The following is a 22,915-nucleotide window of genomic DNA, read 5'->3' on the forward strand; positions in this document are numbered from 1 at the left end:
CTTGTGGCAGCGTGTCAAATACACATTTAACTTAAATTTATAATAAGCATTTTTAAACAACTTTATCATTTTGACAGCCCTGACCTTGATGCTAATCATGACCCTAATGCTAATCATAACCCTAATCTTATCTCTAACCCTAACCTAAATTGAACTAAACCCTAACCATTTTCTGACTGATGACACTTCAGACTAATCTGTTCCCAACATTCTTGCTAAATAAAACGTAAATTTTGAGGTACATGGTTAAGGATCAATCTCTTTTTGCCATTGTACATAATTTAATTAACTACTCAAAACTTTCTGGTAAGGCCATGTAATTAGGGACGCGCCATTAGGTATTATCGGGGATATGGGTCAGGCAGAATTTTTTTGGGGCCGGCAAATTTTTTTTTTAACTGCCTTTGGAGGCAATTTTTTTTTTCGCCGCCTTCAGCGGCAAAGGTGTCTTTTTCCAATTTCAATGTATTTTTTTTTACTCATCAGTGAGGTAACATTTTTTTTTCAGGCAAATCATAATGGGGTTGGAGTCAGTCCCTTCATTTAGAAACGCTAAAAGTATATGAATTAATAAGATATAGAAGTATGTCATAGATGCAGATGAAAAGTTCATAAGTGATTCATAGATTAGGTTTTTGTTAGAATAGGTAGGTATAAATAATATGATATTGGAAAATTGAAAGAGTATCAAATATAAAAGATGTGTAGAGTATTGAAATAGGAGATATAAGAATTGATAATTAAAAAGGCACTACCGGTTTCGATCCTGTTAGCTTGGATCTCGTCAGGTGCAAGGTTTATATACCGAAGCTCCATAATTAAAGATTTGTGTTATGTCATTTTGATTTTTAGAGTCATTCATTTTGAAGTTCCATAAGAATTTACAGGTCCTCATCTGGTGGTAGTATTGCTTTGACTACTTTGTCTTCAGTATTGTTGGCTGAAAGCAATGATAGGTGATTTAGGAAAAATTTAGTTTCCTATCATTTTCTATATGATTCCAATATTTTAAGAGAGTTTGTTTGAGAGTGTATGATTTGAGATGTCCTGTGAATTTACAAATGTAGTGCTAAAGACTAGTGGAAATGTAGTATCTTTAGTTTCTTTTGTTTTAAGGTAGGTCTTTCTGCATGTGAAATTGTATCTCTGATTTTGTTGATGAATTCTCTTTTGTAACCTCGGATTGTGAGTTTTTCGGTGAATAGATTTGAGCGTTCAATTGCATCATCTATATTGCCGGAGTTTCTAATAATTCTTAGAAACTCTCCTTTTTTCAAAAAACTCCCTATCCTCCTGATAATATCTAATGGTGCATCCCTTATACAGTAGCTTAGAGCTAAACAATATTGCTAGTGAAAGTTTTGCAATGATAGCACCTCATATCGACGCTAGTGTGTTTGTAATTGCTTGGCGTGAGACAGAGGCGTACCGGGATTTGCCGACTCAAATGTTCATTTTGTACCATTATTATTGGCTCGAGAATGTGAAAAGCGGGGGGAGGGGTAGGAGCAACAAATTATTCATGACGATGCGTGAGATTTTACTCATTTTCCAGCTTTTTGCATGAGATTTACTACCTAGGCGTGAGATTATACTACCTTGGCGTGAGACCGTGAAAAAGTGACCCAATGCGTGAGACTCATGGCCAATGCGTTAGAGTTGACAGCTCTGGTGTGTTGTATGTCTGCCCATCCATGCACCACAGTTGTGTGCTGTTGTGTCAGATTATACATTGTATACAGCACGGTATGAGAAATCCCAACATACAATAATGCATGCTTAGGGCATTATTTATAAAAACAAGTTGAAGTACAGACCTGTTGATTTAGGGTTGGTGCAATAATTAATCATGTGTACCCCGGGGTGGTGAATTCTCAAAATGGTCTGCTAAAAATTGCTTGCCCCCCCCTTTGGCCCTGCCAAAAAATCTTTGCCCCTCCCCCTTTTGATGTGCCAAAAAACCTAATTTGCCCGCCCCCCCCCCTTTTGACATGTTAACAAATCTTTACACCCCTTTACACATGCAAGATTTTGGGGAACCCACATTTAAAACCTGAAATTGTCTTATCATATATGTGACACGATCTCTGCTCCATGGGGGCCAAAGGAGGCATTTTGAAAATTGAGTTACTATAATTATTAATTTGTAGTAACATTAGGCCATCATATACTGAAAACTCCAAATGTCTAGCATGCTTGGTTCTAAAGTTATGAGGTTTTGTGATGTGTATTTTCTTATGTGTTTTAGTATTTTTTACTCCATATTTTTGCCTTTCTCTCAGTTTCAAATTTGCCACCTTTTGCCCCATCATGGACCAGATCATGTCACATATAAATGCGAGTGCAGCAAGCAGGATATTTTGTATATAATTTCCAGCCGCATTTTTCATTAACTTGTGGAATACATCAAAAGAGATGTATTCCACAAGTTAATGAAAAATGCGGCTGGAAATTTGATGAATCATGGGTTTATTACTCAGAAAGTCAAAATTGCAAATGAGAAACATGTAAGAATATGACTTAGGCATTTAGCGTAGCAGGCTGACGATATTTTAACCTGTTCCTATAGCGTTCTCCTACACCTTTTTACTGAGCGTAATATAGAAACAGTGCCCAAAATATATGTGCCAAAAATCGCTTGCCCCCCTTCGACCTGCCAAAAATTGCTTGTCCCCCCCTTTCAACCTGCCAAAAATGCTTGCCCCCTTTGCCCCCCCTATAATTCACCACCCGGTGTACACATAATTATTGCACCACACCTTCGTAGCTACTGGATGACTTCGGAAGATTTTTTTGACAAATATAAAATGGACCACAACTTTAAAACTATTAGGAGTATAGAACCCAAGTGTTTCCAAATCTAACCACATACCTGTCATTACTACAGTTTTTTATTTAGTAATTTTTTGCACAATAACCCATTATTCTACCAATTAGAATAAGACGTCCCTAAATTATTTCCCATTTTTGCAAAACCACAAAAATCAATATTTGCTAAAAAATTACTAACGTACACCTTCATTTTTGTGTGACCCTTAAGGGTATCCGTAGGGAGAACACTAAGTGATACGGCCAGGTCTGGCCAGGTGCATGTTTGTTCGCGGTCTACAGGTGTAACTAGGTTGTTGTATATTCTATAATTTTCCTGGTGTGTTAACTGTGATTACATCTAGACACCAGTTTAGTTTTTATTTGAGCGGGACCCTAATTTAATGAGAAAAACGCCGAAAAAGAGAGGCCCGGCAAAAGCCGATTTGCAGACAATTTTGTAGCTACAGACAGCTCGTATTCCATATAACAACTACGGAAACCAATCAGTGCCAGAAGTGTTGATTTATATTTCATCCACTTAGGTTTGGCTTAACCCACTAAAAGGTAAAACTTTAAGGCTGATCATTTTAATTATAAATGTAGTGTGTGTGTAAAAGTATATTTCTCAAAATGGAGGAGAGCGCCTATGACCATTGTCCGTTCGGTCTACATGGTCTATGATAATTGTTTTCTTACCGAAATATATTCACTTAACACAGACCACGGTTGCCAAACAAATGAGGGCAAACCGCGGGTCAAATCATTGAAAAGTCGCCCAATATTTTTTTTATCAACCGTTGGTTTCTATGAGATAAAAAACTACCAGAAGTCGCGTAAGCCAATGTTGAGAAGTCATGCAATATTTTTCTTAACCATCAATTGGTGTCTATAGGACAGGAAATTGTCGCGAGGAAAATCTTCAAAACTCATCCTATTGACCTAGGCCTATTACATCACGGGTTTGGCAACCCTGCAATATATACAGTTATATAACATCGCACCGCATTGTGAGGTGAACGAACTGAATGTTGACATTGTATTCAGGATTTAAAACAAGAACTGTCTTTAAACAGACAATGCGGTTGGTATAACACATAGCGTGTGATATCATGATATCAACTTCAAAATCTAAAAACAAAAGTAAAGAAATAATTTAGGGCGAAATAAATAAACAGCGTACAGCAGGTGCTATCTTGTCAATAATGATAAGAGGAACATGAAAAAAACCAGCAGAGAGCATGCACCCCAGTAAAGAGTTAAATAAAGCAAGGCAAAATCATAATGTGCAGGAGGCCTACTTTTCGGATGATATTCACATAAACAAAAATAAGAACTACGTTAGTACAGCTTAGTACGTTTAAAAATTATATAATTTGAAATTAAATAATGCAAAATCATACATAAAAATGTGACATGTGTCTGATGATAATTATACACTTCGACCAAAAATTTAAAAAATACTTAACACGCGACATAAATAAACAGCCATCTATCAAGAATGACAAGAGGAACATGAAAAAAAAACACCTAATATATGAGAGCATGCACCCCAATAAAGAATTGCTTTAAAGTAAAACAATGAAAAATCATGACATGTGAAATGTATGTTGATACACTTATACATAATACTCAAGGGTGAAATAAAAAACACCTTATCTACCGATATTTCCACAGTTAAACATACTCAGTGATCACTTGTACTAAAACAAAAATAAAGAAATACTTCACAAATGATAAGAGGAACACATAAAAAATAAATAAGCGAGCATGTCCCAAAAAAGAATTAGTAAAAGATAAAATAATGATAAGACGTACAAGAAGGGGCAAAATATTTGTTGCAAAAACTTATTAAATGCTCATTTGCTCTAAGATATTTAATGTTTGCAATTTACTCCTAGTTTATCATTTATTTATTATTTATCTAGGCTTATATATCTTTTATTTATTTATCTATTAATTTATCTATTTATCAATTTATTTCAATATCATTATTATTAAGTGCCTATTTATAATGATATTTAAATCTATCAACATTATGCTTACGTCATCCAGGAGTTATTATCCCACTTGAAATCGCCATATAAACACAAATTAATAAAGAAATACACAATGGGTGAAAAAAAAAGCATGATCTATCTTTTCAAGAATGAAAAGAGGATATAAAAATATAACAGAGCATGTCCTATAAACATGATAAAGAATTATTTAAAATCGTACAAATGTGAAACATGTAATATGACATATACTTAAGGGATCTGGAATGAGCGTTTTGATGCGTTTACGACAGTATTTTTGTGGGAAATGAGAGCACATCAGACATATCGAATTGCATTCTGAATCTGAAGAATGTCTTTCTCATATCAAATAATTTTCATTTTTTGAAATTCACGATATAATGCAAATTTTATGACAAATTATTAAAATTTGATATTTTTCAAATTTTTGATATATAACAGTCCTCGAAGTAAATTTTATAAATCTAATGACATATTCTTAAAGTGTATGTAGCTGGGAGGAAAAGCCGACGATCAATTGAAAATTTTGACCTTTCATATTGAAGATATGGATTTTATTTCCCAAAAAGACCTATTTTTTTGGGGGGGGGGGAATCCATATCTTCAATACGAAAGGTCAAAATTTTCAATTGATCGTCGGCCTTTCCTCCCAGCTACATATACTAAAGAATGTATCATTAAATTGATAAAATTTACTTGAAGGACTGTTATATCAAAAATATCAATTTTTTAATGATTTGTCATAAAATGTGTATTACATTGCGAAATTCAAAAAATCAAAATTATTTGATATCAGAATGACATTCTTAGTATTCAGAATGCAATTCGATATGTCTGATGTGCTCTAATGTCCCACAATAAATACTGTCCAAACGTTCATACCCCAGCCCTTAACATAAAACAAAATAAAACGGTCATGATAATATGACATTAAGGGCGAATACCACTAATGAAGCGTCTTGGTTGAAATGCACGTGAAAATTAATGTCTTTCTTTGCTCAATTTGAGGCCTTTTTGGCTCTCATAGTTGCCTGATGTACCCTGTTACATTTTATTAAGAAACAAGGTAGTATAGTTTCTCTCCATTGATTTTGCAATGGCGTCTCCAGGAGGGGGGCTCAGAGGGGCTTTCAGATTTATGCGGTGGGGGGGGGGGGGGGGCTCAATGGCGAAAATCGAGAAAAACCGCCTGATTTTACATGTCCCTCTAGCGTTGGTTGTCGGTACATTGCAGTCACTCCTCATCAAGTGTTGACAAAGACAACAGTGGTTGTTGAAACGATACACAGTAAGTGCATTTTCTTGGATCAGATACTACTGAACTCTGGTTTACTAGTTTACTCTACCGATCCTGATGAATTTGTTCAATCAATAACGATATCTGGGGACCAATCACAAGCCAGATTCATTTAAAGATGCATTACATCATGACCAATTTTAGTTAGGCCAGAAATTGGCCTAACTCTCCATAGAATCCCGTGTTAAAAATGTTATCCGCAATCCAAAGTCAGTAGTCCACTTGAGAAGCTAACAAACAGAGGGAGTACGGTGACTGAAAAGATTAGATGTGAAAATCTATCAATTGTGCACAAATAATAATCAGAGTTTTAAGCTTAAATGCAATAGCCAGAAGCACAATTGGCAAGTGGAGTACGGAGAAGTCTAGCTACACCCTGGAAGGAAAAAAAACAGTATTTGAAACGAGGAAATGTGCAATATGACTTAATGTAATACATTAGAAAAGGCTTAAAAGGCAACTATTAGGCCCTGATTCATATTTAATCCTCATTTAGGCCTGTAAATTAGATTGTCTGTGTAAATTTAGCAGGATCCGACTTTTTATGACGACTTTCAAAATGTGTTACATTTCAGAAACACCAAGCTGTTTGTGAGGTGGCGTTAGCTGTATGGGTTATAGGTTGAACTTTTTACAATATTTCTGGGAAAAAAATCCTGAAATCCATATATATTAATTTTTACAATGGATGTCGTCATCTGACCTTCTGCTTGCAGAAAGGGAAGTTTTGAAGAACTGAGTTGTTTTCCGGCCCCTGTCTGTACAGAAAGTCAGTGGGGGTTATTTACTGGTGTGCACCCTAAAAGGCCCTTGTCATAACCAATGGTGGCGGCATGATTTTTCCGTGCATGAGGGTTTAGGCCAAATTAAATTATATGTCTAAACTTGAGGTTGCATGTGTAAAACATGGTCTTTTTTTAACGCATGTTTGGGGTATTGAAATGATATTTTTTTGGCTTGCACAATCATGGTAAAGATCCATGTCATACATAAGAGATTATAGGACATACAATACTTGGTAGGCCTAATGATAATGCGTAAACTTTGTACCTGTTAGGGAACTGAAATCAGACTGAAAACACAAACGTCATGGGAGGCTCTGTCTCACCAGTTGCATTTACAAGGCCCTTGTTATAACCAGTGGTGGCGGATGATTTTTTTTAGGGGGAAGGGTCACACAAGGTTCTGAACAGAAACGTCACATACGGACCAACCCACACTACCGAGAACCGCGAATGCCGAAAGCCAAGAACCGCTCTAGTTATTTTCTAAAATTGTTTCTATTGATTTCAAACATACAAAAAACATTATCAACATCAAAATTATGGCTATACATAAACATAGATTTCCTTTTTTCTCTCAAAAAGTAATATTACATCATTTAAAGGGGCATTTCGAAAGTCGAGATTTTTATATCACTGGAAACCTCTGGCTACATAATGTTTATGTACAAAAAAATTCTTGCTGATTAATTCGTTCAGCAAATTACAACACATTGTCTATGGAACAGTGTAATACACATAATCATGCATAACTCGCAAACGCAAAATTGGAATCAACTTAAATTTTAGGAATAAGCTTTTTTCATGGATATCTATTGAAAAATGTCATAAAAAGAGGATACTATGATCACAAAATATTCCTTTAAGGGGTAATATTTTAATGTTTTCAGTTACACCATTTGCAAGCTTAATTGTTTTCATTAAAAAGGGCATTTTGTGATCCAAAAGTACAGCATTATCCCCCACTTTTCTCAAAAAAAATTGAGATTTTTATATCACATGGAAACCTGTGGCTATACATGTTTACAGGCTGAGTCAAAAAGAAGTAAACTCATGTTTGAGGGGCTGTAACTCGAGATTTGTAAGGAATCTGCTAAAAATGAAAATATCACTGAAAAGAGCAAATTCTACACATCTAAATAAAAAGAAGAATTGTTGCAATTGCTCACAGCAAACTCAAGTTATACTCATTTGAATACAACCACCCATTTTTGTAGCTGCACACGGTTTCACTTCCCAAGTAGGGGCCTACCTATTATATTGATTGGTAAGGCGCAATGTTCAAATGCAAATAAAGTTCTGTGGCAGGTGTGGTTTCGATCAATAATTCCTACATAATAACTCTTTTCAATACGAATTTTACCTCATTGAACTACATTATAATAAAACGGGCCAAAGGACAACATGGTACCACAATTTACCGTACGGAAGCGCACGTTTTACTGTCGACGAAGTATCATGAATCCCATGAAGTTCAGCGTCTTTTTCGTCTCCAATTTCCTACAGCTAACCGGGTTTCATGTAAGGGAGCAGTATATAAGAATGTGAACAAACTCAATGTGCATGGGACACTAAGGAACAGACAGCCGGAAGCTTCATGCAGACCACGAACTGCTAAATCACAAGTTAACATTGCTAGAGTTAGACATGCGTTACAGCAAGACCAAAGATCAGTTCAATCCTTTACCCAACATTCCCCAATCAAGCTTCTGCCGGATCGTTCGTAAAGACTTGAATTGGTATCCCTACAAACTATAGTACCGTCATGGACCTTTTTGAATATTAATTAAAAGCAAAAGTTGTCTTTTCAACAATAAATCCTGTTAGCAATTTTGCTGATTCGTCGAAATTGAAATGGATGAAAATCAATCAGCCGTGTGCAGCTACAAAAATGGGTGGTTGTATTCAAATGAGTATAACTTTAGTTTGTTCTGAGCAATTGCAACAATTATTTTTTTATTTAGACGTGTAGAATTTGCTCTTTCCAGTGGTATTTTTATTTTTAGCAGATTCCTTGCAGATCTCGAGTTACAGCCCCTCAAACATGAGTTTACTTCTTTTTGACTCAGCCTGTATGTACAAAAAATTTCTTGCAGATTAATTCGTTTTAGCAAAGATATCGAATTTGAATTTAATTACAACACATTGTCTATGGAGCAGTGTAATACACACAATCATGCATTACTCGCAAACGCAAAATCGGAATCAACTGATATTTCGGGAATAAGCTTTTTTCGTGGATATCTACTGAAAAATGTCATAAAAAGAGGATGCTAGGATCACGAAATACTCCTTTAATTATGGTAGAAAACACTTTATGACAAAAAAATCTGACAACACACCTTTAAATATTAAAAGGTAGGTCTTAAAGGGTGTCTACGGCGGGGTCTACGGTAATCACAACATTATGCCTTATATGATAGAAAATTAATTAACATGCACGAATCACATGATTTCAAATAAAACCATGTGATTCGTGCTTGATAACTATTTTTCTAACATAAGGCATAATGTTGTGATTGCCGGAGACGCCCTTTAACACTCAAGCCTTGAAATAAGCAGACTGGAACCAGGAGCAATTTGTTTCGAACATTGCTCACTGGGATTTACAAGAACCAGGAGCAATTTCTGAAGAAATAGGAGCAATTTTCAAATATTAAATTCTTTTCTGCATATACAATACAGCATACCAGCACGACTGCATGAAGTGCAAAACTGTAACCAGAAGTAATTTATTTTAGAAAATTGCTCCTGGTTCATGTGAATTTTACAAGGACCAGGAGCAATTGGTGGCTTTACGAGAGCAAATTTGCTCCCCGCGCCTGCTTATTTCAAGGCTTTTTAACACTAGAATTATGGAAAATTTTGGGCCTCATAACTGCTAAATTGTTGATCTAAATTGTATAAAAGTACATGTATATTTAGAATGGCAATAAAACACTTGATGAATCTATCTGTGACATCAAATTAAAACACATAAAAAAAGTCAGGTTTCTGGCGAAACTGTCAGCAGAAAAACATAGGTTTTTCACTTGGTCTTGACAAATTAACTCTAAATAGCTCAAAAAAGTTTATTTGGTTTTGTTTTTGCTTTTTTTTAATTATTATTAGAATTCAAAAACTCAATAAATATCTAGGAAAGGTTACTTTTTTCCCCTTTTTTTTAAAATTTGACAAACATGGTTGAAATTTGGGCAAAATCATGTTTTGTTGTGATTATTTTTACAACATTTAGCATTTTCAACCATTTCGTAATTTTCTGAAAGTAAGTCAAAATTCCAAAAAAATTAAAAAACGTTTCCTAGATCTAATTTTTGAAAATAGATTTAATTTTTTTACTGGTGTTGTTATGTTGTCCAAAATATTTGATTTGGGTAAAACAAAGATGTTTTTTTTTTCATTTCCTTCACAACTCATTACTGAGCATTTTTATATAAGACCAACAATTAAGCAGTTATAAGGGCTAACACCTGGGTAAATATGGGTGACGGTGATGTGTAGCCACATTGACCCCCATTTTTCAACTCCCTTTCACCCAACAAGTCCATTTTTTTGTTTTACTGAACTCCCTCTCACCCGGTACCCAATGACCCCCTTTTGTTTTCCTGGCAGTCACCAAAAGGCCCCCTTTTTTTTAATTAAAAAAATTTTGGTAAAATTTCTGATAATCTCTCACTGAATGACCCTGGTTTTTTTTCATTATTTTTCTTCAAATTTTTCACATTATTTCAAATTTTTCAAAATTTTGAATTAACTTTTTTATTTTGATCCAAAATTATTCCCAGTCTCACTGAATGACCCCCTTTTCTGGTAAGATTTTCCATATTCTCACGGAAAGACCCCCTTTATTGGGCCTTCTCACTGAAAGACCCAGTTGAGTGTCCCCCCGGCTAATAGTTTCCATAATTCCAGGGTTATGGGTTATGACTAACCTTTTAGTTTTTTTTCAAACTTATTTATTTAGTCAAGTTTTGCAAAATAACCATAATGGTTATTCTAACAAAAAAAGACTGACAAAACCACAAAGACCAATATTTTGCTAATTACAGAGTAACAACTTTGGCTTTATATTTTCAGTATTTGTTGGTTTTATTTATTTTATTAGCCAACTTTGATTTATACATTAACACACAAAATTAGTATGGTCATCTAAAAAATCTATAAATCTAAACAAATACTCAATATATTTTTATGTGAATACAGATTGAATATTAAAGCCACATTATAACATTTCTGTAAAAATAGATTAATTAGTATTTTAATATTTTCCATAAAATGTTAGCTTTTACTGTCAGATATGTCCCCTTTTAATTTTGAGTCCAACAAGTGAAGTAAAACATAGAAAATTGGAATTTACTACTAGTGCCCATGCATGTTACTCCCGCGGTTGTAATACGGTACGATCCTCGGGGTGTGTGTGTCTGTGTATCCCGCACGCCGTGTACGTACTGTGCATACGTGTTCGACTAATATTTCCATCGTAATAATAAAACGCCGGTTCCATCGTTTTATTCAAAATCTCGGATTTTGACAAAACTACAGCACCTAAAGTCTTTATTTTTGCAGAGTATCTTTATTGACTAAAGTACATTACAATCGTGTAAAAACCAGAATTTAAAAAAAAATTTGAGAGTGTTCTCCTCACCAAATGTTATAATATGGCTTTAAGTTACATATTACATTATTACATAGTGAAATTTTGAATGCTACAAGACTCTAGAACAGATGATGGGAGGTTATTCCACTCTGATATGGTAATTGGAAAGAAACGGTACTTGTACACATTTGATGATACTCTCATGATACGGGGGTCAAGCAATTTTTGGCAGGTCGAAAGGGGGGAGGGCGAGCGATTTTTTGCACAGATATTTTGGGCACCGTTTCTATATTATGCTCTAAAAAGGTGTATATGAAATCATTTGGAACATGTTCAAATATGCAAAATTTCCTGCTCGCTGCACTCGCATTATATGATAAGGCAATTTAAGGTTACAAATTCGGGTTCCCAGAAATCGTGACACGTCAAAGGGGGGGGCAAAGATTCTTTGCACGGTCAAAGGGGGCAAGCAATTTTGGCAGACCACTTTGAAAATTCACCCCAGGTACACATAATTAGGCCAAAAAATATTGTTGTGTTGCCCTCAAGTGGAAAAATGGGAAAGTTGGGTCGAGGCGGTCAGATTTTTTTTTTTTTTTTTTTTTTTTTTTTAACCTTCAGATTTTAAAAATCCCTCAAATATTAAATAATGCTTCTTCAATTAGGGGACATTTGTCAATTTTGACTTCTGGATACCTGTTAGACATCAATTAAAGACTAGTCTTTCAATATAATATTAATTTTAAGTGAAAAACATTGATATTTTGAACAAATCTGTAAAAATCATCATTCCAAAAAACAAAAAAACAAAAAAATTGCGACCCTGATTTTTCAGGATTTAGGACCGGACGGTTGAGGGCAACACAACAATTTTTTTTTTTTGGCCTTATTGCACAACCCCTAACGTGCACTACGACAGCAAATAGGGATACGCCATCACCTGGCTCAAAAAAGTTAGTTCCTGATGTCGTTACCTTACGACTCTAACAGTGTGAGGTGAATTAAGCCCTACCTTGAATGAACTTAACACTTGGGATGGGTCCATTCTGTAACTGCCCATATCAAATTTTGAAACATTGTAAGTTATAACATGTTTGCATGGGACCTTCCTTGCTCTTGGAATATGTCTGCATTTCTCCATAGCTTTGTGAAAACACGCTATTAGTGTGGCATGTGGAGCCATTCCAATAACTCTTATCAGATCTAACCTAACATACACTGTCTACCATCTATAACCATTCTGCCACACCATCTACTTAGTATCTCAATGCATCTTATACTACAATTTAAATTACCGCCCTAGAAGGTGTAAATACACAAACTTCTTTCACCCTACCCTACAAGTCTACGGCTTTGACATTACTCTCAACCAATTGATTATAACATATACATTATGAATGAAGAAATAGGCAAGGAAATTATAAAACATTTCCAAGATTTTCAACATATCTTTCTCACAGGGTATTTGTATTAAAAAAGAGTTTTGAAATGGTGCGCTACGTCTCCAGTGTTACGATGAAAAGTGTGAAAACACCTACTTTCCTTTAGAATCATGTAACTTCTGAACAGCATGTGCTATCTTTATGTTTTAAAATTCTTAGAAAAGATTAAACTACTATATTTTCAAATATTTAAATAATTAACCTCAAACTGGTACAAAAATAGTAAAAGAATTCTGCAAAAATGAGAAGTCTTCGGTACCAATCATTTTGACACACCCTGTAGTGCACTTTTGAAGTTTTGAATGCTACAAGACTCTAGAACAAATGATGGGAGGTTATTCCACTCTGATATGGTAATTGGAAAGAAACAGTATTTTGTACACATTTTAATGATACTCTCATGTAAAAACTTCAGAGGATGATATTGTCTAGTGCTTGTGATAGTTTGCCTGTGAATATAATCAGGAATTTTTTATTTTGGTTGGAAAAAGTGGTAGTTTTTCCTCCTCAGCAAATGTTATAATATGGCTTTAAGTTACATATTACATTATTACATAGTGAAATTTTGAATGCTACAAGACTCTAGAACAGATGAGTCTTGGACAAATATGGCTTGCTATAGAGACCGGTCGACTGCATATCCGTCTTTACACGCTTTTCAATACGGAATAAAGGCTAACCTCTTGTGACATCATCCAAGCAGCAAAGTTCATTTCCCATTGAAAAGCGTGTAAAGACGGATATGCAGTTTACCGTTCTGTATCATGCACATTAATTATACAGGCCAAACACAATTAGGGCTTGTCTATCAACAAGAATTACATTTAAAAACAATTCCTCATTGCTACATGTAGCAGAGGTCATAATTTCTCTTTGGTAGTATATACACAAAGACCACAGATGGAAATTGTCTTGTGCTTTCACCAGCGCAATCATCGTCAGTTGATTGCCTCCTGTCTTGGAGAGTTTCAGCCCCTTATAATCAGTGATAAACACCGCCTCCTGCTGGTGAGCTACTAATAAAAATAAAACTATGCTTCTAGGATCTGCTGGTAAATAAATAATCTGCTTCTCAGAAAAAGTAACAGGCAAGCCAACAAAAAGAGATTCAGCATCAGTTAAACACCCATACTATATGTCAGCCCTGCCCATGCATATTCGCTGGCATAGTGCATTAGAATAATGACCGTTGCTAGTTCAACTGGCTCACGCTTTCATTGATAAGAACCACTGATCGAAAGGCCAAAATTTGGAGGCCCCAAACGCGCCATGAGAAAGGCATATGCACCCAAGTGGCCAAGTTTTTAGATTCTACTACATTGTGTATGACATTTGCACGCGATGTTTTTTGCCATTTTTGTGCCCTATTTTGGCCCAAAACATGGTGCTTTTCGGCTAAAATGGAAGATGCACACTGCACAGGGCAATTTTGGGGGCCCTGGGCCCGGGCCCATCTGGCCCTATGGTAAATCCGGCCCTGCCTACCATGCAGCTGGAATCACTTAACCCTAGATAACTGTTGATATGAAGGAATGAAAACAAGTAAAAGATATGGCTAGCTAATCTGGCTGGGGATACTGATAATTCACAGAATTATCTACTCGATCCTCTGAATGTCCTGATTCTGCAGCCTCTGAAGCTGCCCTACTAACTGACTTTATCTCTCTTCTGTTGAAGCCTAGATCTCGCAACCACTTCTGCAAAGAGTGTGCAACAAAACCACAGCAGCCGACTTCGAAGAGGTAGCAGTTAAGAAGCCTTCCAACCTCTATCCTTGGATTCAGCACTCAATTCTGAATTCTTATTCAACTTTCTCTCATGAGCTAGCTTCATTAATGTTGCCTAATTCACATGGGACAGTCAGCTTTCCAATGATCACTTCATTTGCCGCCTCTGTCCATATGACAATATATGGACGCAGTGCAGTGATCACACCCTCTCGGCCTGCCAAAAATTGCTTGCCCCACCCCCCTTTGGCCTGCCTAAAATTTTTGACCTCTCCCCATTTGCACGTGCCAACTTTTGTAAAAGGTGCCCCATGAATTTGTGCCAAAAATAGCTTCCCCCTCTCAGCTGGCCAAAATTACCCCTCCCCATTTTAGCTGGCCAAACAATTCTTGCCCCCTCCCAATTATACCCTCCGCAGAGCTCATAATTATTGCACAGTCCTTACTTTATAGTAAAACGTTTCTAAGCTTCTAACTATAGTTTCTATTTGGTATGAATTCCGATGTGACATTTTTGACAGTACTTGCACTGAACGGGTTTCTTTTTCTTCTTAAAATGAACTTTGATGTGGCGCGATAGGTTACCTCTGTCAGCAAAACATTTCTGACAGTACTTTCGCATGGAAAGGGTTTTTCTTGGGTGTGAATTCTGATGTGGGCGCACAAGGTGAGTTCTGTCATTAAAACATTTCTGACAGTACTCACACTTGAAGGGTTTCTCTTTGGTGTGGATCCTGATGTGTCTTTTCAGATTATTCTGCTGAGTAAAACATTTTTGACAATACTCACACCGAAAAGGTTTCTCTCTGGTATGAATTCTCATGTGTGTTATCTGATTATACTTGTTAGCAAAACACTTCTGACAATATTCACACTGATATGGTTTCTCTTTGGAATGAATTCTCACGTGGCGTTTAAGGTCATCATTTTGAGAAAAATATTTCTGGCAATATTCACATGGATAGGGTTTCTCTTTGGTGTGAATCCTGACGTGTCTTTTCATATGATACTTGCTAGTAAAACACTTCTGACAATGTTCACACTGATGTGGTTTCTCTTTTATATTGAAGAAATCCCATTGGTACCATATATTGCTGTGGTTATTCAAATGTCTTCTCAGCTCACCGTTTTTTAACAAGCTTTTCTGGCAAAACACACTTTTACATCTACGAGCCCGCACATATTTAATCAGATGTCTGTTAACATGGGTTTTCAATTTGTACAAAGAATGATGTGCGAGTCTGCAAAATGCACAAGAAAATGGTTTCAAAAGTTTGTTGCCATCTGTTGCTCCATTGCTGTTTGCAACAAGTATTAACATGACTTTAGAAGAACCCAACAACATTCAATGTAGATTAAATTACTGTGTGTACATGTACCTCAAACACACCAGAAGTCAATTCTATGCAAAGATATGTCCTTGAGTGGAACTTCAAGCGATACAAGACCACAATCTTCAATGGCTTCTAGCTTTCCAACCACAGTGGATCAAAATATCTGAAAGGTATAAAAACAGAACAAAATAATATTTTTAATTTCACAGAAGTTATTTGTGAGAGACAAATTGTACTATTGATGACCCCATGACCTTTAGATACAATCTAACTTGAAAAGGATTTCCTTCGATAGATGGTACCATTATAAAAATAACCAATTCAACATGCATTTTGAGCTAAAAAAGCGTAAAAAAACCCACATTTTTTTCACTTGCTACGCTCGCAAATGGGACTTTTTGGGTCAAAAAAAAACGGGACTTTTGGGGTATTTAGGGATTATGGACCTGTTGACGCTAATGTGTTATACGTCTGCCGATCTATTGCACCACATGCAGTTGTGTGCTGTGTGTCAGATTTATACAATATATACATGTCAGTATACAGTATGTGAAATCCTAATTACAATAAGCATGCTAAGTCATTCTTGGCATTTTAAGATATGTCCATTTAAGACCAAAAGGTAACCAAAAATGCTATTCAGTAAGGCACACGCCTATAGGCTGGACTCCCCAGTTCGACCAGCGAAATTGGTGTACTTACACCATTGTGGGGAAATATATTTAAATGATTTCAGTTTAGGGGTGGTGCAATAATTATGTGTACCCCAGGGGTGGTGAATTCTCAAAATGGTCTGCCAAAAATCGCTTCCCCCCTTTCAACGTGCCAAAAAACCTTTGGCCCCCTTTTGGCGTGCCATAAAATCTTTGCCCCCCCCCCCTCCCCCTTACACATGAAAGATTTTGGGGAACTCAAATTTAAAACCTTAAATTGTCTGATCATATAATGCGAGCGCAGCGAGCAGGAAATTTTACATATTTGAACATGTTCCCAACGTTTTCCTGCGCCTTTTTAGGGCGTATATAGAAACGGTGCCCAAAATATCTGTACCAAAAATTGCTTGCCCCCCTTTCAACCTGCCAAAATTGCTTGACCCCCCCCCTTTTCACCACCCCGGGGTACACATAATTATTGCACCACCCCTTAAGGGTACCAAACTTGTTTCCAAATCTGTCCACACACCTTTAATCAACACTGGTTTTTTTAATTTGGTCATAAAGCATTATTCTAACAAAATAAAACCTCCCTGAATTATTTTTGCAAAACCACAAAGACCAATGCTGGTAAGTAAATTACAGAGTAACACCTTCCTTTTTATTTTTTCAATTATTTTTATTAATTTACAAAACATACAAAAAAACATTACCAACATCAATAATTATAAGAAAAAAAGCAGGTTACACTTTAATTTGAATACATTTTTACACAAAATTATACACAAAATCATTTATCAACACTTGTGTTGAAATATCCATTGTAACAAAAAGTTTTACTGCACCAGACCGCATATGGGTAAGAATGATAGTGCCTGTTTTTATATAGCATTTATAGTATTTGTAGCATTATGGATCACAAAAAACAGATTTTACCTTTAATATTAAGCACTTATTAGCAAACACAGTATGAGTTTGATAAATGTGCAAGTGGTTAAAAGTTACACAGTACCAGAGTTGGAGGAATCTGACATTAACAGTAAATGAATTGATATACATGTAAATTTTACGCGGTCGACCCCCGGGGGCACTCCAACTTTGGAGGTAACACGATGTAGGGCTGTTAAGACCCCTTTTTCATTGTCGCTGTCACCCAAAGACCCCATATTTGTTTACGAACACATGCTCTAGCTGTCACCCAAAGACCCCCTATTTTTCCATTTGATCTGTCACCCAAAGACCCTTACAAGTTCAATTTGAACAGCAACTTTCATTTATCACTGATTTTGTTACTTATTTTTAAAAAACAAAGAATTTTGAAGCCATTTAGAACTAGAAATTGATTTTCAAGGTTTTCTGTGGCTGCTGTTTCGCCCTCACCCAATAATTCCATTTTAAAAAAGGTCATGTTCTCACCCAATGACCCCATATTTTTTACATTTTGCTCTCACCGAATGCCAAAAATCATGCTCTCACCCATTGACCCCTTATTTTTTACATTTTGCTCTCACCGATTGCCCCTTAGTGTCAAAATATCCATTTCATATTGAAGTGCCCCCCCCCCTGGGGTCGACCTGCAAATTTGTTGTTAATAAAGGGAGATCACATTATTCTACAATATACATGCATAAATTGGAATCGAAAAGCCCAAGGGGGTTGGGGGTACTTAAATTACATTTTGACAGGGGTATGTGCCACTGGAACTCAGGCTTGCCAAAAATTTTTTATTATATTGCATAGCCCAAGGTTCAAGATCTGACACCGGTTTGAAAAGTAGAAACAAATATTCAATTCTAAAGTCAGAAATACATAATGTGTATCAGAAGATATAATGGTGCAAAGCTCATTTTTTGTCCAAAACTGCAATTTTGTGTGTAAATGTCGCATGAAATGTCCAGCACCTTGTGCAAGTTGAATGGTGTGGCTTCTATACAATATTTTAATGGTTATTTTCGCCCCTTAAAGTCGGGTATCTACCAGGCTTTAATGTGCATCCCAGGACTCTACCAAACCAACTTTTTAGCTTCCTTTTATGGTCCTATAACACATTCAAGATGTTAAAAAATATTTCCCAGCACTCGGCCATATTCAAGGTTAATAAAGGTCAACACAGGGGTCAAATTTCAAAGTTGCTCAAATCTGGTTAACAAGCACACCAAATTGTTCCTCTCATTGCAAGGATTCAGAAAAAGTATAGTTTGACCTACCTGCGACATACCGTTCTTGAGTTAAAAGCAAAAAGGTCAAATTTTGGGCGGTGGTTAGTTTTTTGGCCACACAGGGCCAAAATTAAAAATGCTCCAATTTGAACGAAATTGGTCTCAAATGCTTGTTATGTAAAAATAAGTCAAATAAGGAATAGTTGTAACCATGTAGGATGTTTCGTTACCTAGGAAACGTCACAACATAGGTTGTGGTCAATAGGCTGTAATGGGGGATTGACCTTTATGGCCAATTTTGTCAATAACGAAGCATTTTAGACAGTGCAAACTATTCCTTTTTTGACTTGCTTTTTCATGACGAGCAATTTGAGACCATTTGCGTTGAAATCAGAGCATTTTTAATTTTTGGCCCCTGTGTGGCCAAAATTACTGACCACCGCTCAAAATTTGACCTTTTTGCTTATAACTCAAGAACGGTATGTCGCAGGTAGGTCAAACTATACTTTTTCTGAATCCTTGCAATGAGAGGAATAATATGGTGTGCTTGTTAACCAAATTTGAGCAACTTTGAAATTTGACCCCTGTGATGACCTTAACCTTGAATATGGCTGGAGTGCTGGGAAATATTTTTTGTTAACATTTTGAATGTGTTATAGGACCATAAAAGGAAGCTAAAAAAGTTGGTTTGGTAGAGTCCTGGGGGGGATGCACATTAAAACCTGGTAGATCCTGTCCTATCTGGCTTGAATTTTGGGGGGCAAACATTTTTTGGCCAGACGAAAGGGGGAGCAATCAATTTTTGGCCAGTCGGGGCAGGGGGGAAGCAATTTTTGGCACATGTTCGTGGGGTACTTTTTAAATAAAACACTCCAAAAAGGTTTTTTTAAACGTACAGAAACGCTTAAATATGCAAATTTTCCAGTTCCTTGCACTCTTAATATCGAGGATTCAGAAACAGAAAGCTTATTTAACTCACTATGACCAGCTCTTACAAAATGAGCACAAAGTTAGTTGGCTCCTATCATGATCAAATCAATTCCTCCACAATGTGAAATTGTAAGCATTCATATATGGTCGAATCCAACCAAAAGTGTCCACGGGCCAAAAATAAAAGTCCGAAATAAAAATGTCTCCACAATTTTTTCCTTTTGCCCATTGATTGATGGCATATTGGCCTTATAGGAACCAAAAGTGCCATTACTAATCTTGAAAAATAAATCCAGGACGTGTGATAGTAAATGTGATATCAAAACCCAGTGTTACCTACGAATACCACTAGGATGCTTTCACTATCGCAATACTAATCAACCTAAAACAAATGGAATATTCCCATTAACGCTTTTTTTTTTTATGTAGACCACAGGGTGTCAGGAAAATGCTAGCTCAACCAGAAAATATTTGTTTTTATTTTTATAACGCGATCAATATGATCTTAGTCAATTTATGCTAGTTTATTTTTGAAAATGAAGTTTAGGTCAGTTTCTGTATTTTATTTATCAAATGAGTATGAATCAATTTACACATTGTATAAGAACGAGTAGGATATATGTTTTCAAGAATATTAGGAATTATAAGCATACACCTAACGCTTTATACAATGAAAAGGTGAACAAACCCGGGTATTCGTAGGTAACATGAGCGATTTAACAATATCTATATTGAGTTTAGAGATTTAAAGTTTGTTATTATGGTAATGAATTAATAAAATGAGTAAAACAAGAGTGTTTTTTCATACTAATAATAGAAGTCTACCCACCTGAATATGTTGATACAAATACAAATTGCATTAATCTACCGATTATATGAAACACAAAAACCCTCTCACACAGAGATTTTTCTGACCTGTCCCTAAGACCGACCTATCGGCACCCTTTGAGTTGAGCGCATGCGTGCAACGATCCCTGTTCACTCCCCACCGCCCAGAGAAATAACATACCGCAAGGGGGTTAAGGGAGGCGGGATCAACATATTCAGGTGGGTAGACTTCTATTATTAGTATGAAAAAACACTCTTGTTTTACTCATACTCATACATAGAACTACCCACCTTCAATGTTGATACAAATACAAATTGCATTAACATTGACTAGCACCGCTAATAGGTGGTAGAGGTGCGGTCTGTTATTTAGACGCGAGGTCAGGAAAATCCCATTTTGCTTAAAAAGCAAGATACCAAGAAGATTGCGTAAAAAGCAAAAACCCTGAAAATTGCTTGAAAAGCAAAAACAAGAATTGCTTAAAAAGCAAAACATAGACTAAAAAGACAATAGGATTTCAAGAATGTCTACAAGTAAAGTTATTCAATACACTTATGACCTGGTCATTCCTGAAAACAAATAAGGTTAGACAATCAATGATTAAGACATTAATGCTAATTGTTATCTTACCCTTATTGTCTGTTAGTCGAAGTCCTCGTCAAGACTGCTTTAGCGAACTTGACCCTGGAGTCGGCCTCTCCGACATTACGCAGATATGTATCAGTAAACGTAGAGGCGGTGCTCCAAGATATAGTTTCGCAAATCTCGCTCAGAGTGACCCCTTTCTGAAATGCCCACGAGCCTGAAACTGCTCTAGTAGAATGTGCCGCAGGGGCACATGTTCCTTCGAACGCTTTAGCATCTACTATGAGCGAAACCAACCATCGTGCTAGTGTCTGTTTCAAGCTGCCTTGTTAGGTTTAGCATGGGTTATAAAAAGTTGGTCAGTCGATCCCCTAATATTACTGGTCCTATAAATATAGTGTTCGATAGCCCGCACAGGGCACCATAGTCTATCTTCTCGCACGGATGACTTAGTGCCAATCCTCGGAAGCAAGATGGACCCGTGTTGAAACGTCTGGCGTTCATTTTTAGCTATGAAACCTACTTTAAAGGTCATAGAGACGCCATTGCGTGAAAAAACAAGAGTTTTGAACGATAAAGCTTGCAATTCCGACCTACGGCGGCCGGTTGCTAGCGCTACCAAAAAGACCGTTTTGAGAGTGATCTCTCGTAACGTGGCAGATTTCATCGGTTCATATGGTGCTCCTTTGAGAAGCTCCAAAACTTTGCTTAGATTCCATGCAGGAACGATTCTACGTTTAGGGGGCGAGAATTGTACATGCCATTGAGGAGAAGACGGATGTAGTCATTCTTATATAGAGTTGATCCGTCCTCAAATCCCCTATGGATCGCTGCGATAGCCGATTTATAGTTGCTAACTGTGGCTACCTGTAAGCCAGAGTCGAACACTTCCGTGAGGAAGTCGGCTATCTGAGACTGAGTTGCTCTGGCAGGAGAGCAATTTGTCTTTTCGCACCACTTGTAGTATCGACCCAGACGTCCAGAATAGATTCCGAGTGTTGAGTCTTTTCTACCGTGGGCGATGAGGTTAGCAGCTTTTTGTGAAAAGCCGCTCTCCTCGCAGCGTTGCCTGATAACGGCCATGCAGTTAACCTCAGATGACCCAGCTGAATGGTCGGCACCACTGTCTCCAGATCCTGCTGTCTCAGGAGGTCTGGTAACTGTGGAAGAAACCGAGGTGTACCTATGAGAAGGTTCACCATGGGCCGAAACCATAGATGCCTTGGCCAAAAGGGTGCTATGAGTATTATGTTGCAATCTTCGCTGGCTATTTTCTGTATTACTCTCTGTAGCAGCGAAATTGGAGGAAAAGCGTGGCCGTCATTCCTCTCCAGTTCAAGTGTAGTGCGTCTACCGCCAGTGCTCTTGGATCTCGCATCCTGGAGCAATATACTGGTAGTTGGTGGTTGCTTGCTGATGCAAACAGATCCACTGTCGGATAAAACATTACTCGGAAGATGGTTTGGACCACCTGAGGAGACAGTGCCCATTCTGTCGGGCCCGCACCTCGACCTCGAGAGAGGTCGTCCGCTAGAATGTTTGTGACCCGGCTATGTGGATAGCCTTGAGTGAATTCCTCGATGGTGACACTTCTTCAACAAGCGAAGAGTGTGCATGCACAACAGGGGAGATTTTGTACCTCCTTGTTTGTTGATGTATGCTACCACCGTCGAATTGTCCGACTGCACTCTGAACTCGCAACCCATCATCTGATCTTCGAACGCCTGGATCGTTCTTTCTACCGCCCAGAGTTC

General features: G+C 36.9%; 1 protein-coding gene across 2 annotated transcripts in view; it reads right to left on the bottom strand.

Moving 5' to 3' along the window:
• The window catches only part of LOC140157233 (uncharacterized), a 137,825-nt gene that overhangs the window by 62,471 nt on the left and 52,439 nt on the right, over positions 1-22,915 (bottom strand). For both annotated transcript variants that reach the window (XM_072180357.1, XM_072180355.1), the window contains exon 5: positions 16,051-16,168. The gene's annotated coding sequence lies outside the window, so the exon portion shown is untranslated. The remainder of the gene's footprint in view (positions 1-16,050; positions 16,169-22,915) is intronic.

This window comes from Amphiura filiformis, chromosome 7 (genome assembly GCF_039555335.1).
Source record: "Amphiura filiformis chromosome 7, Afil_fr2py, whole genome shotgun sequence".
Classification (NCBI taxonomy): Eukaryota; Metazoa; Echinodermata; class Ophiuroidea; order Amphilepidida; family Amphiuridae; genus Amphiura; species Amphiura filiformis.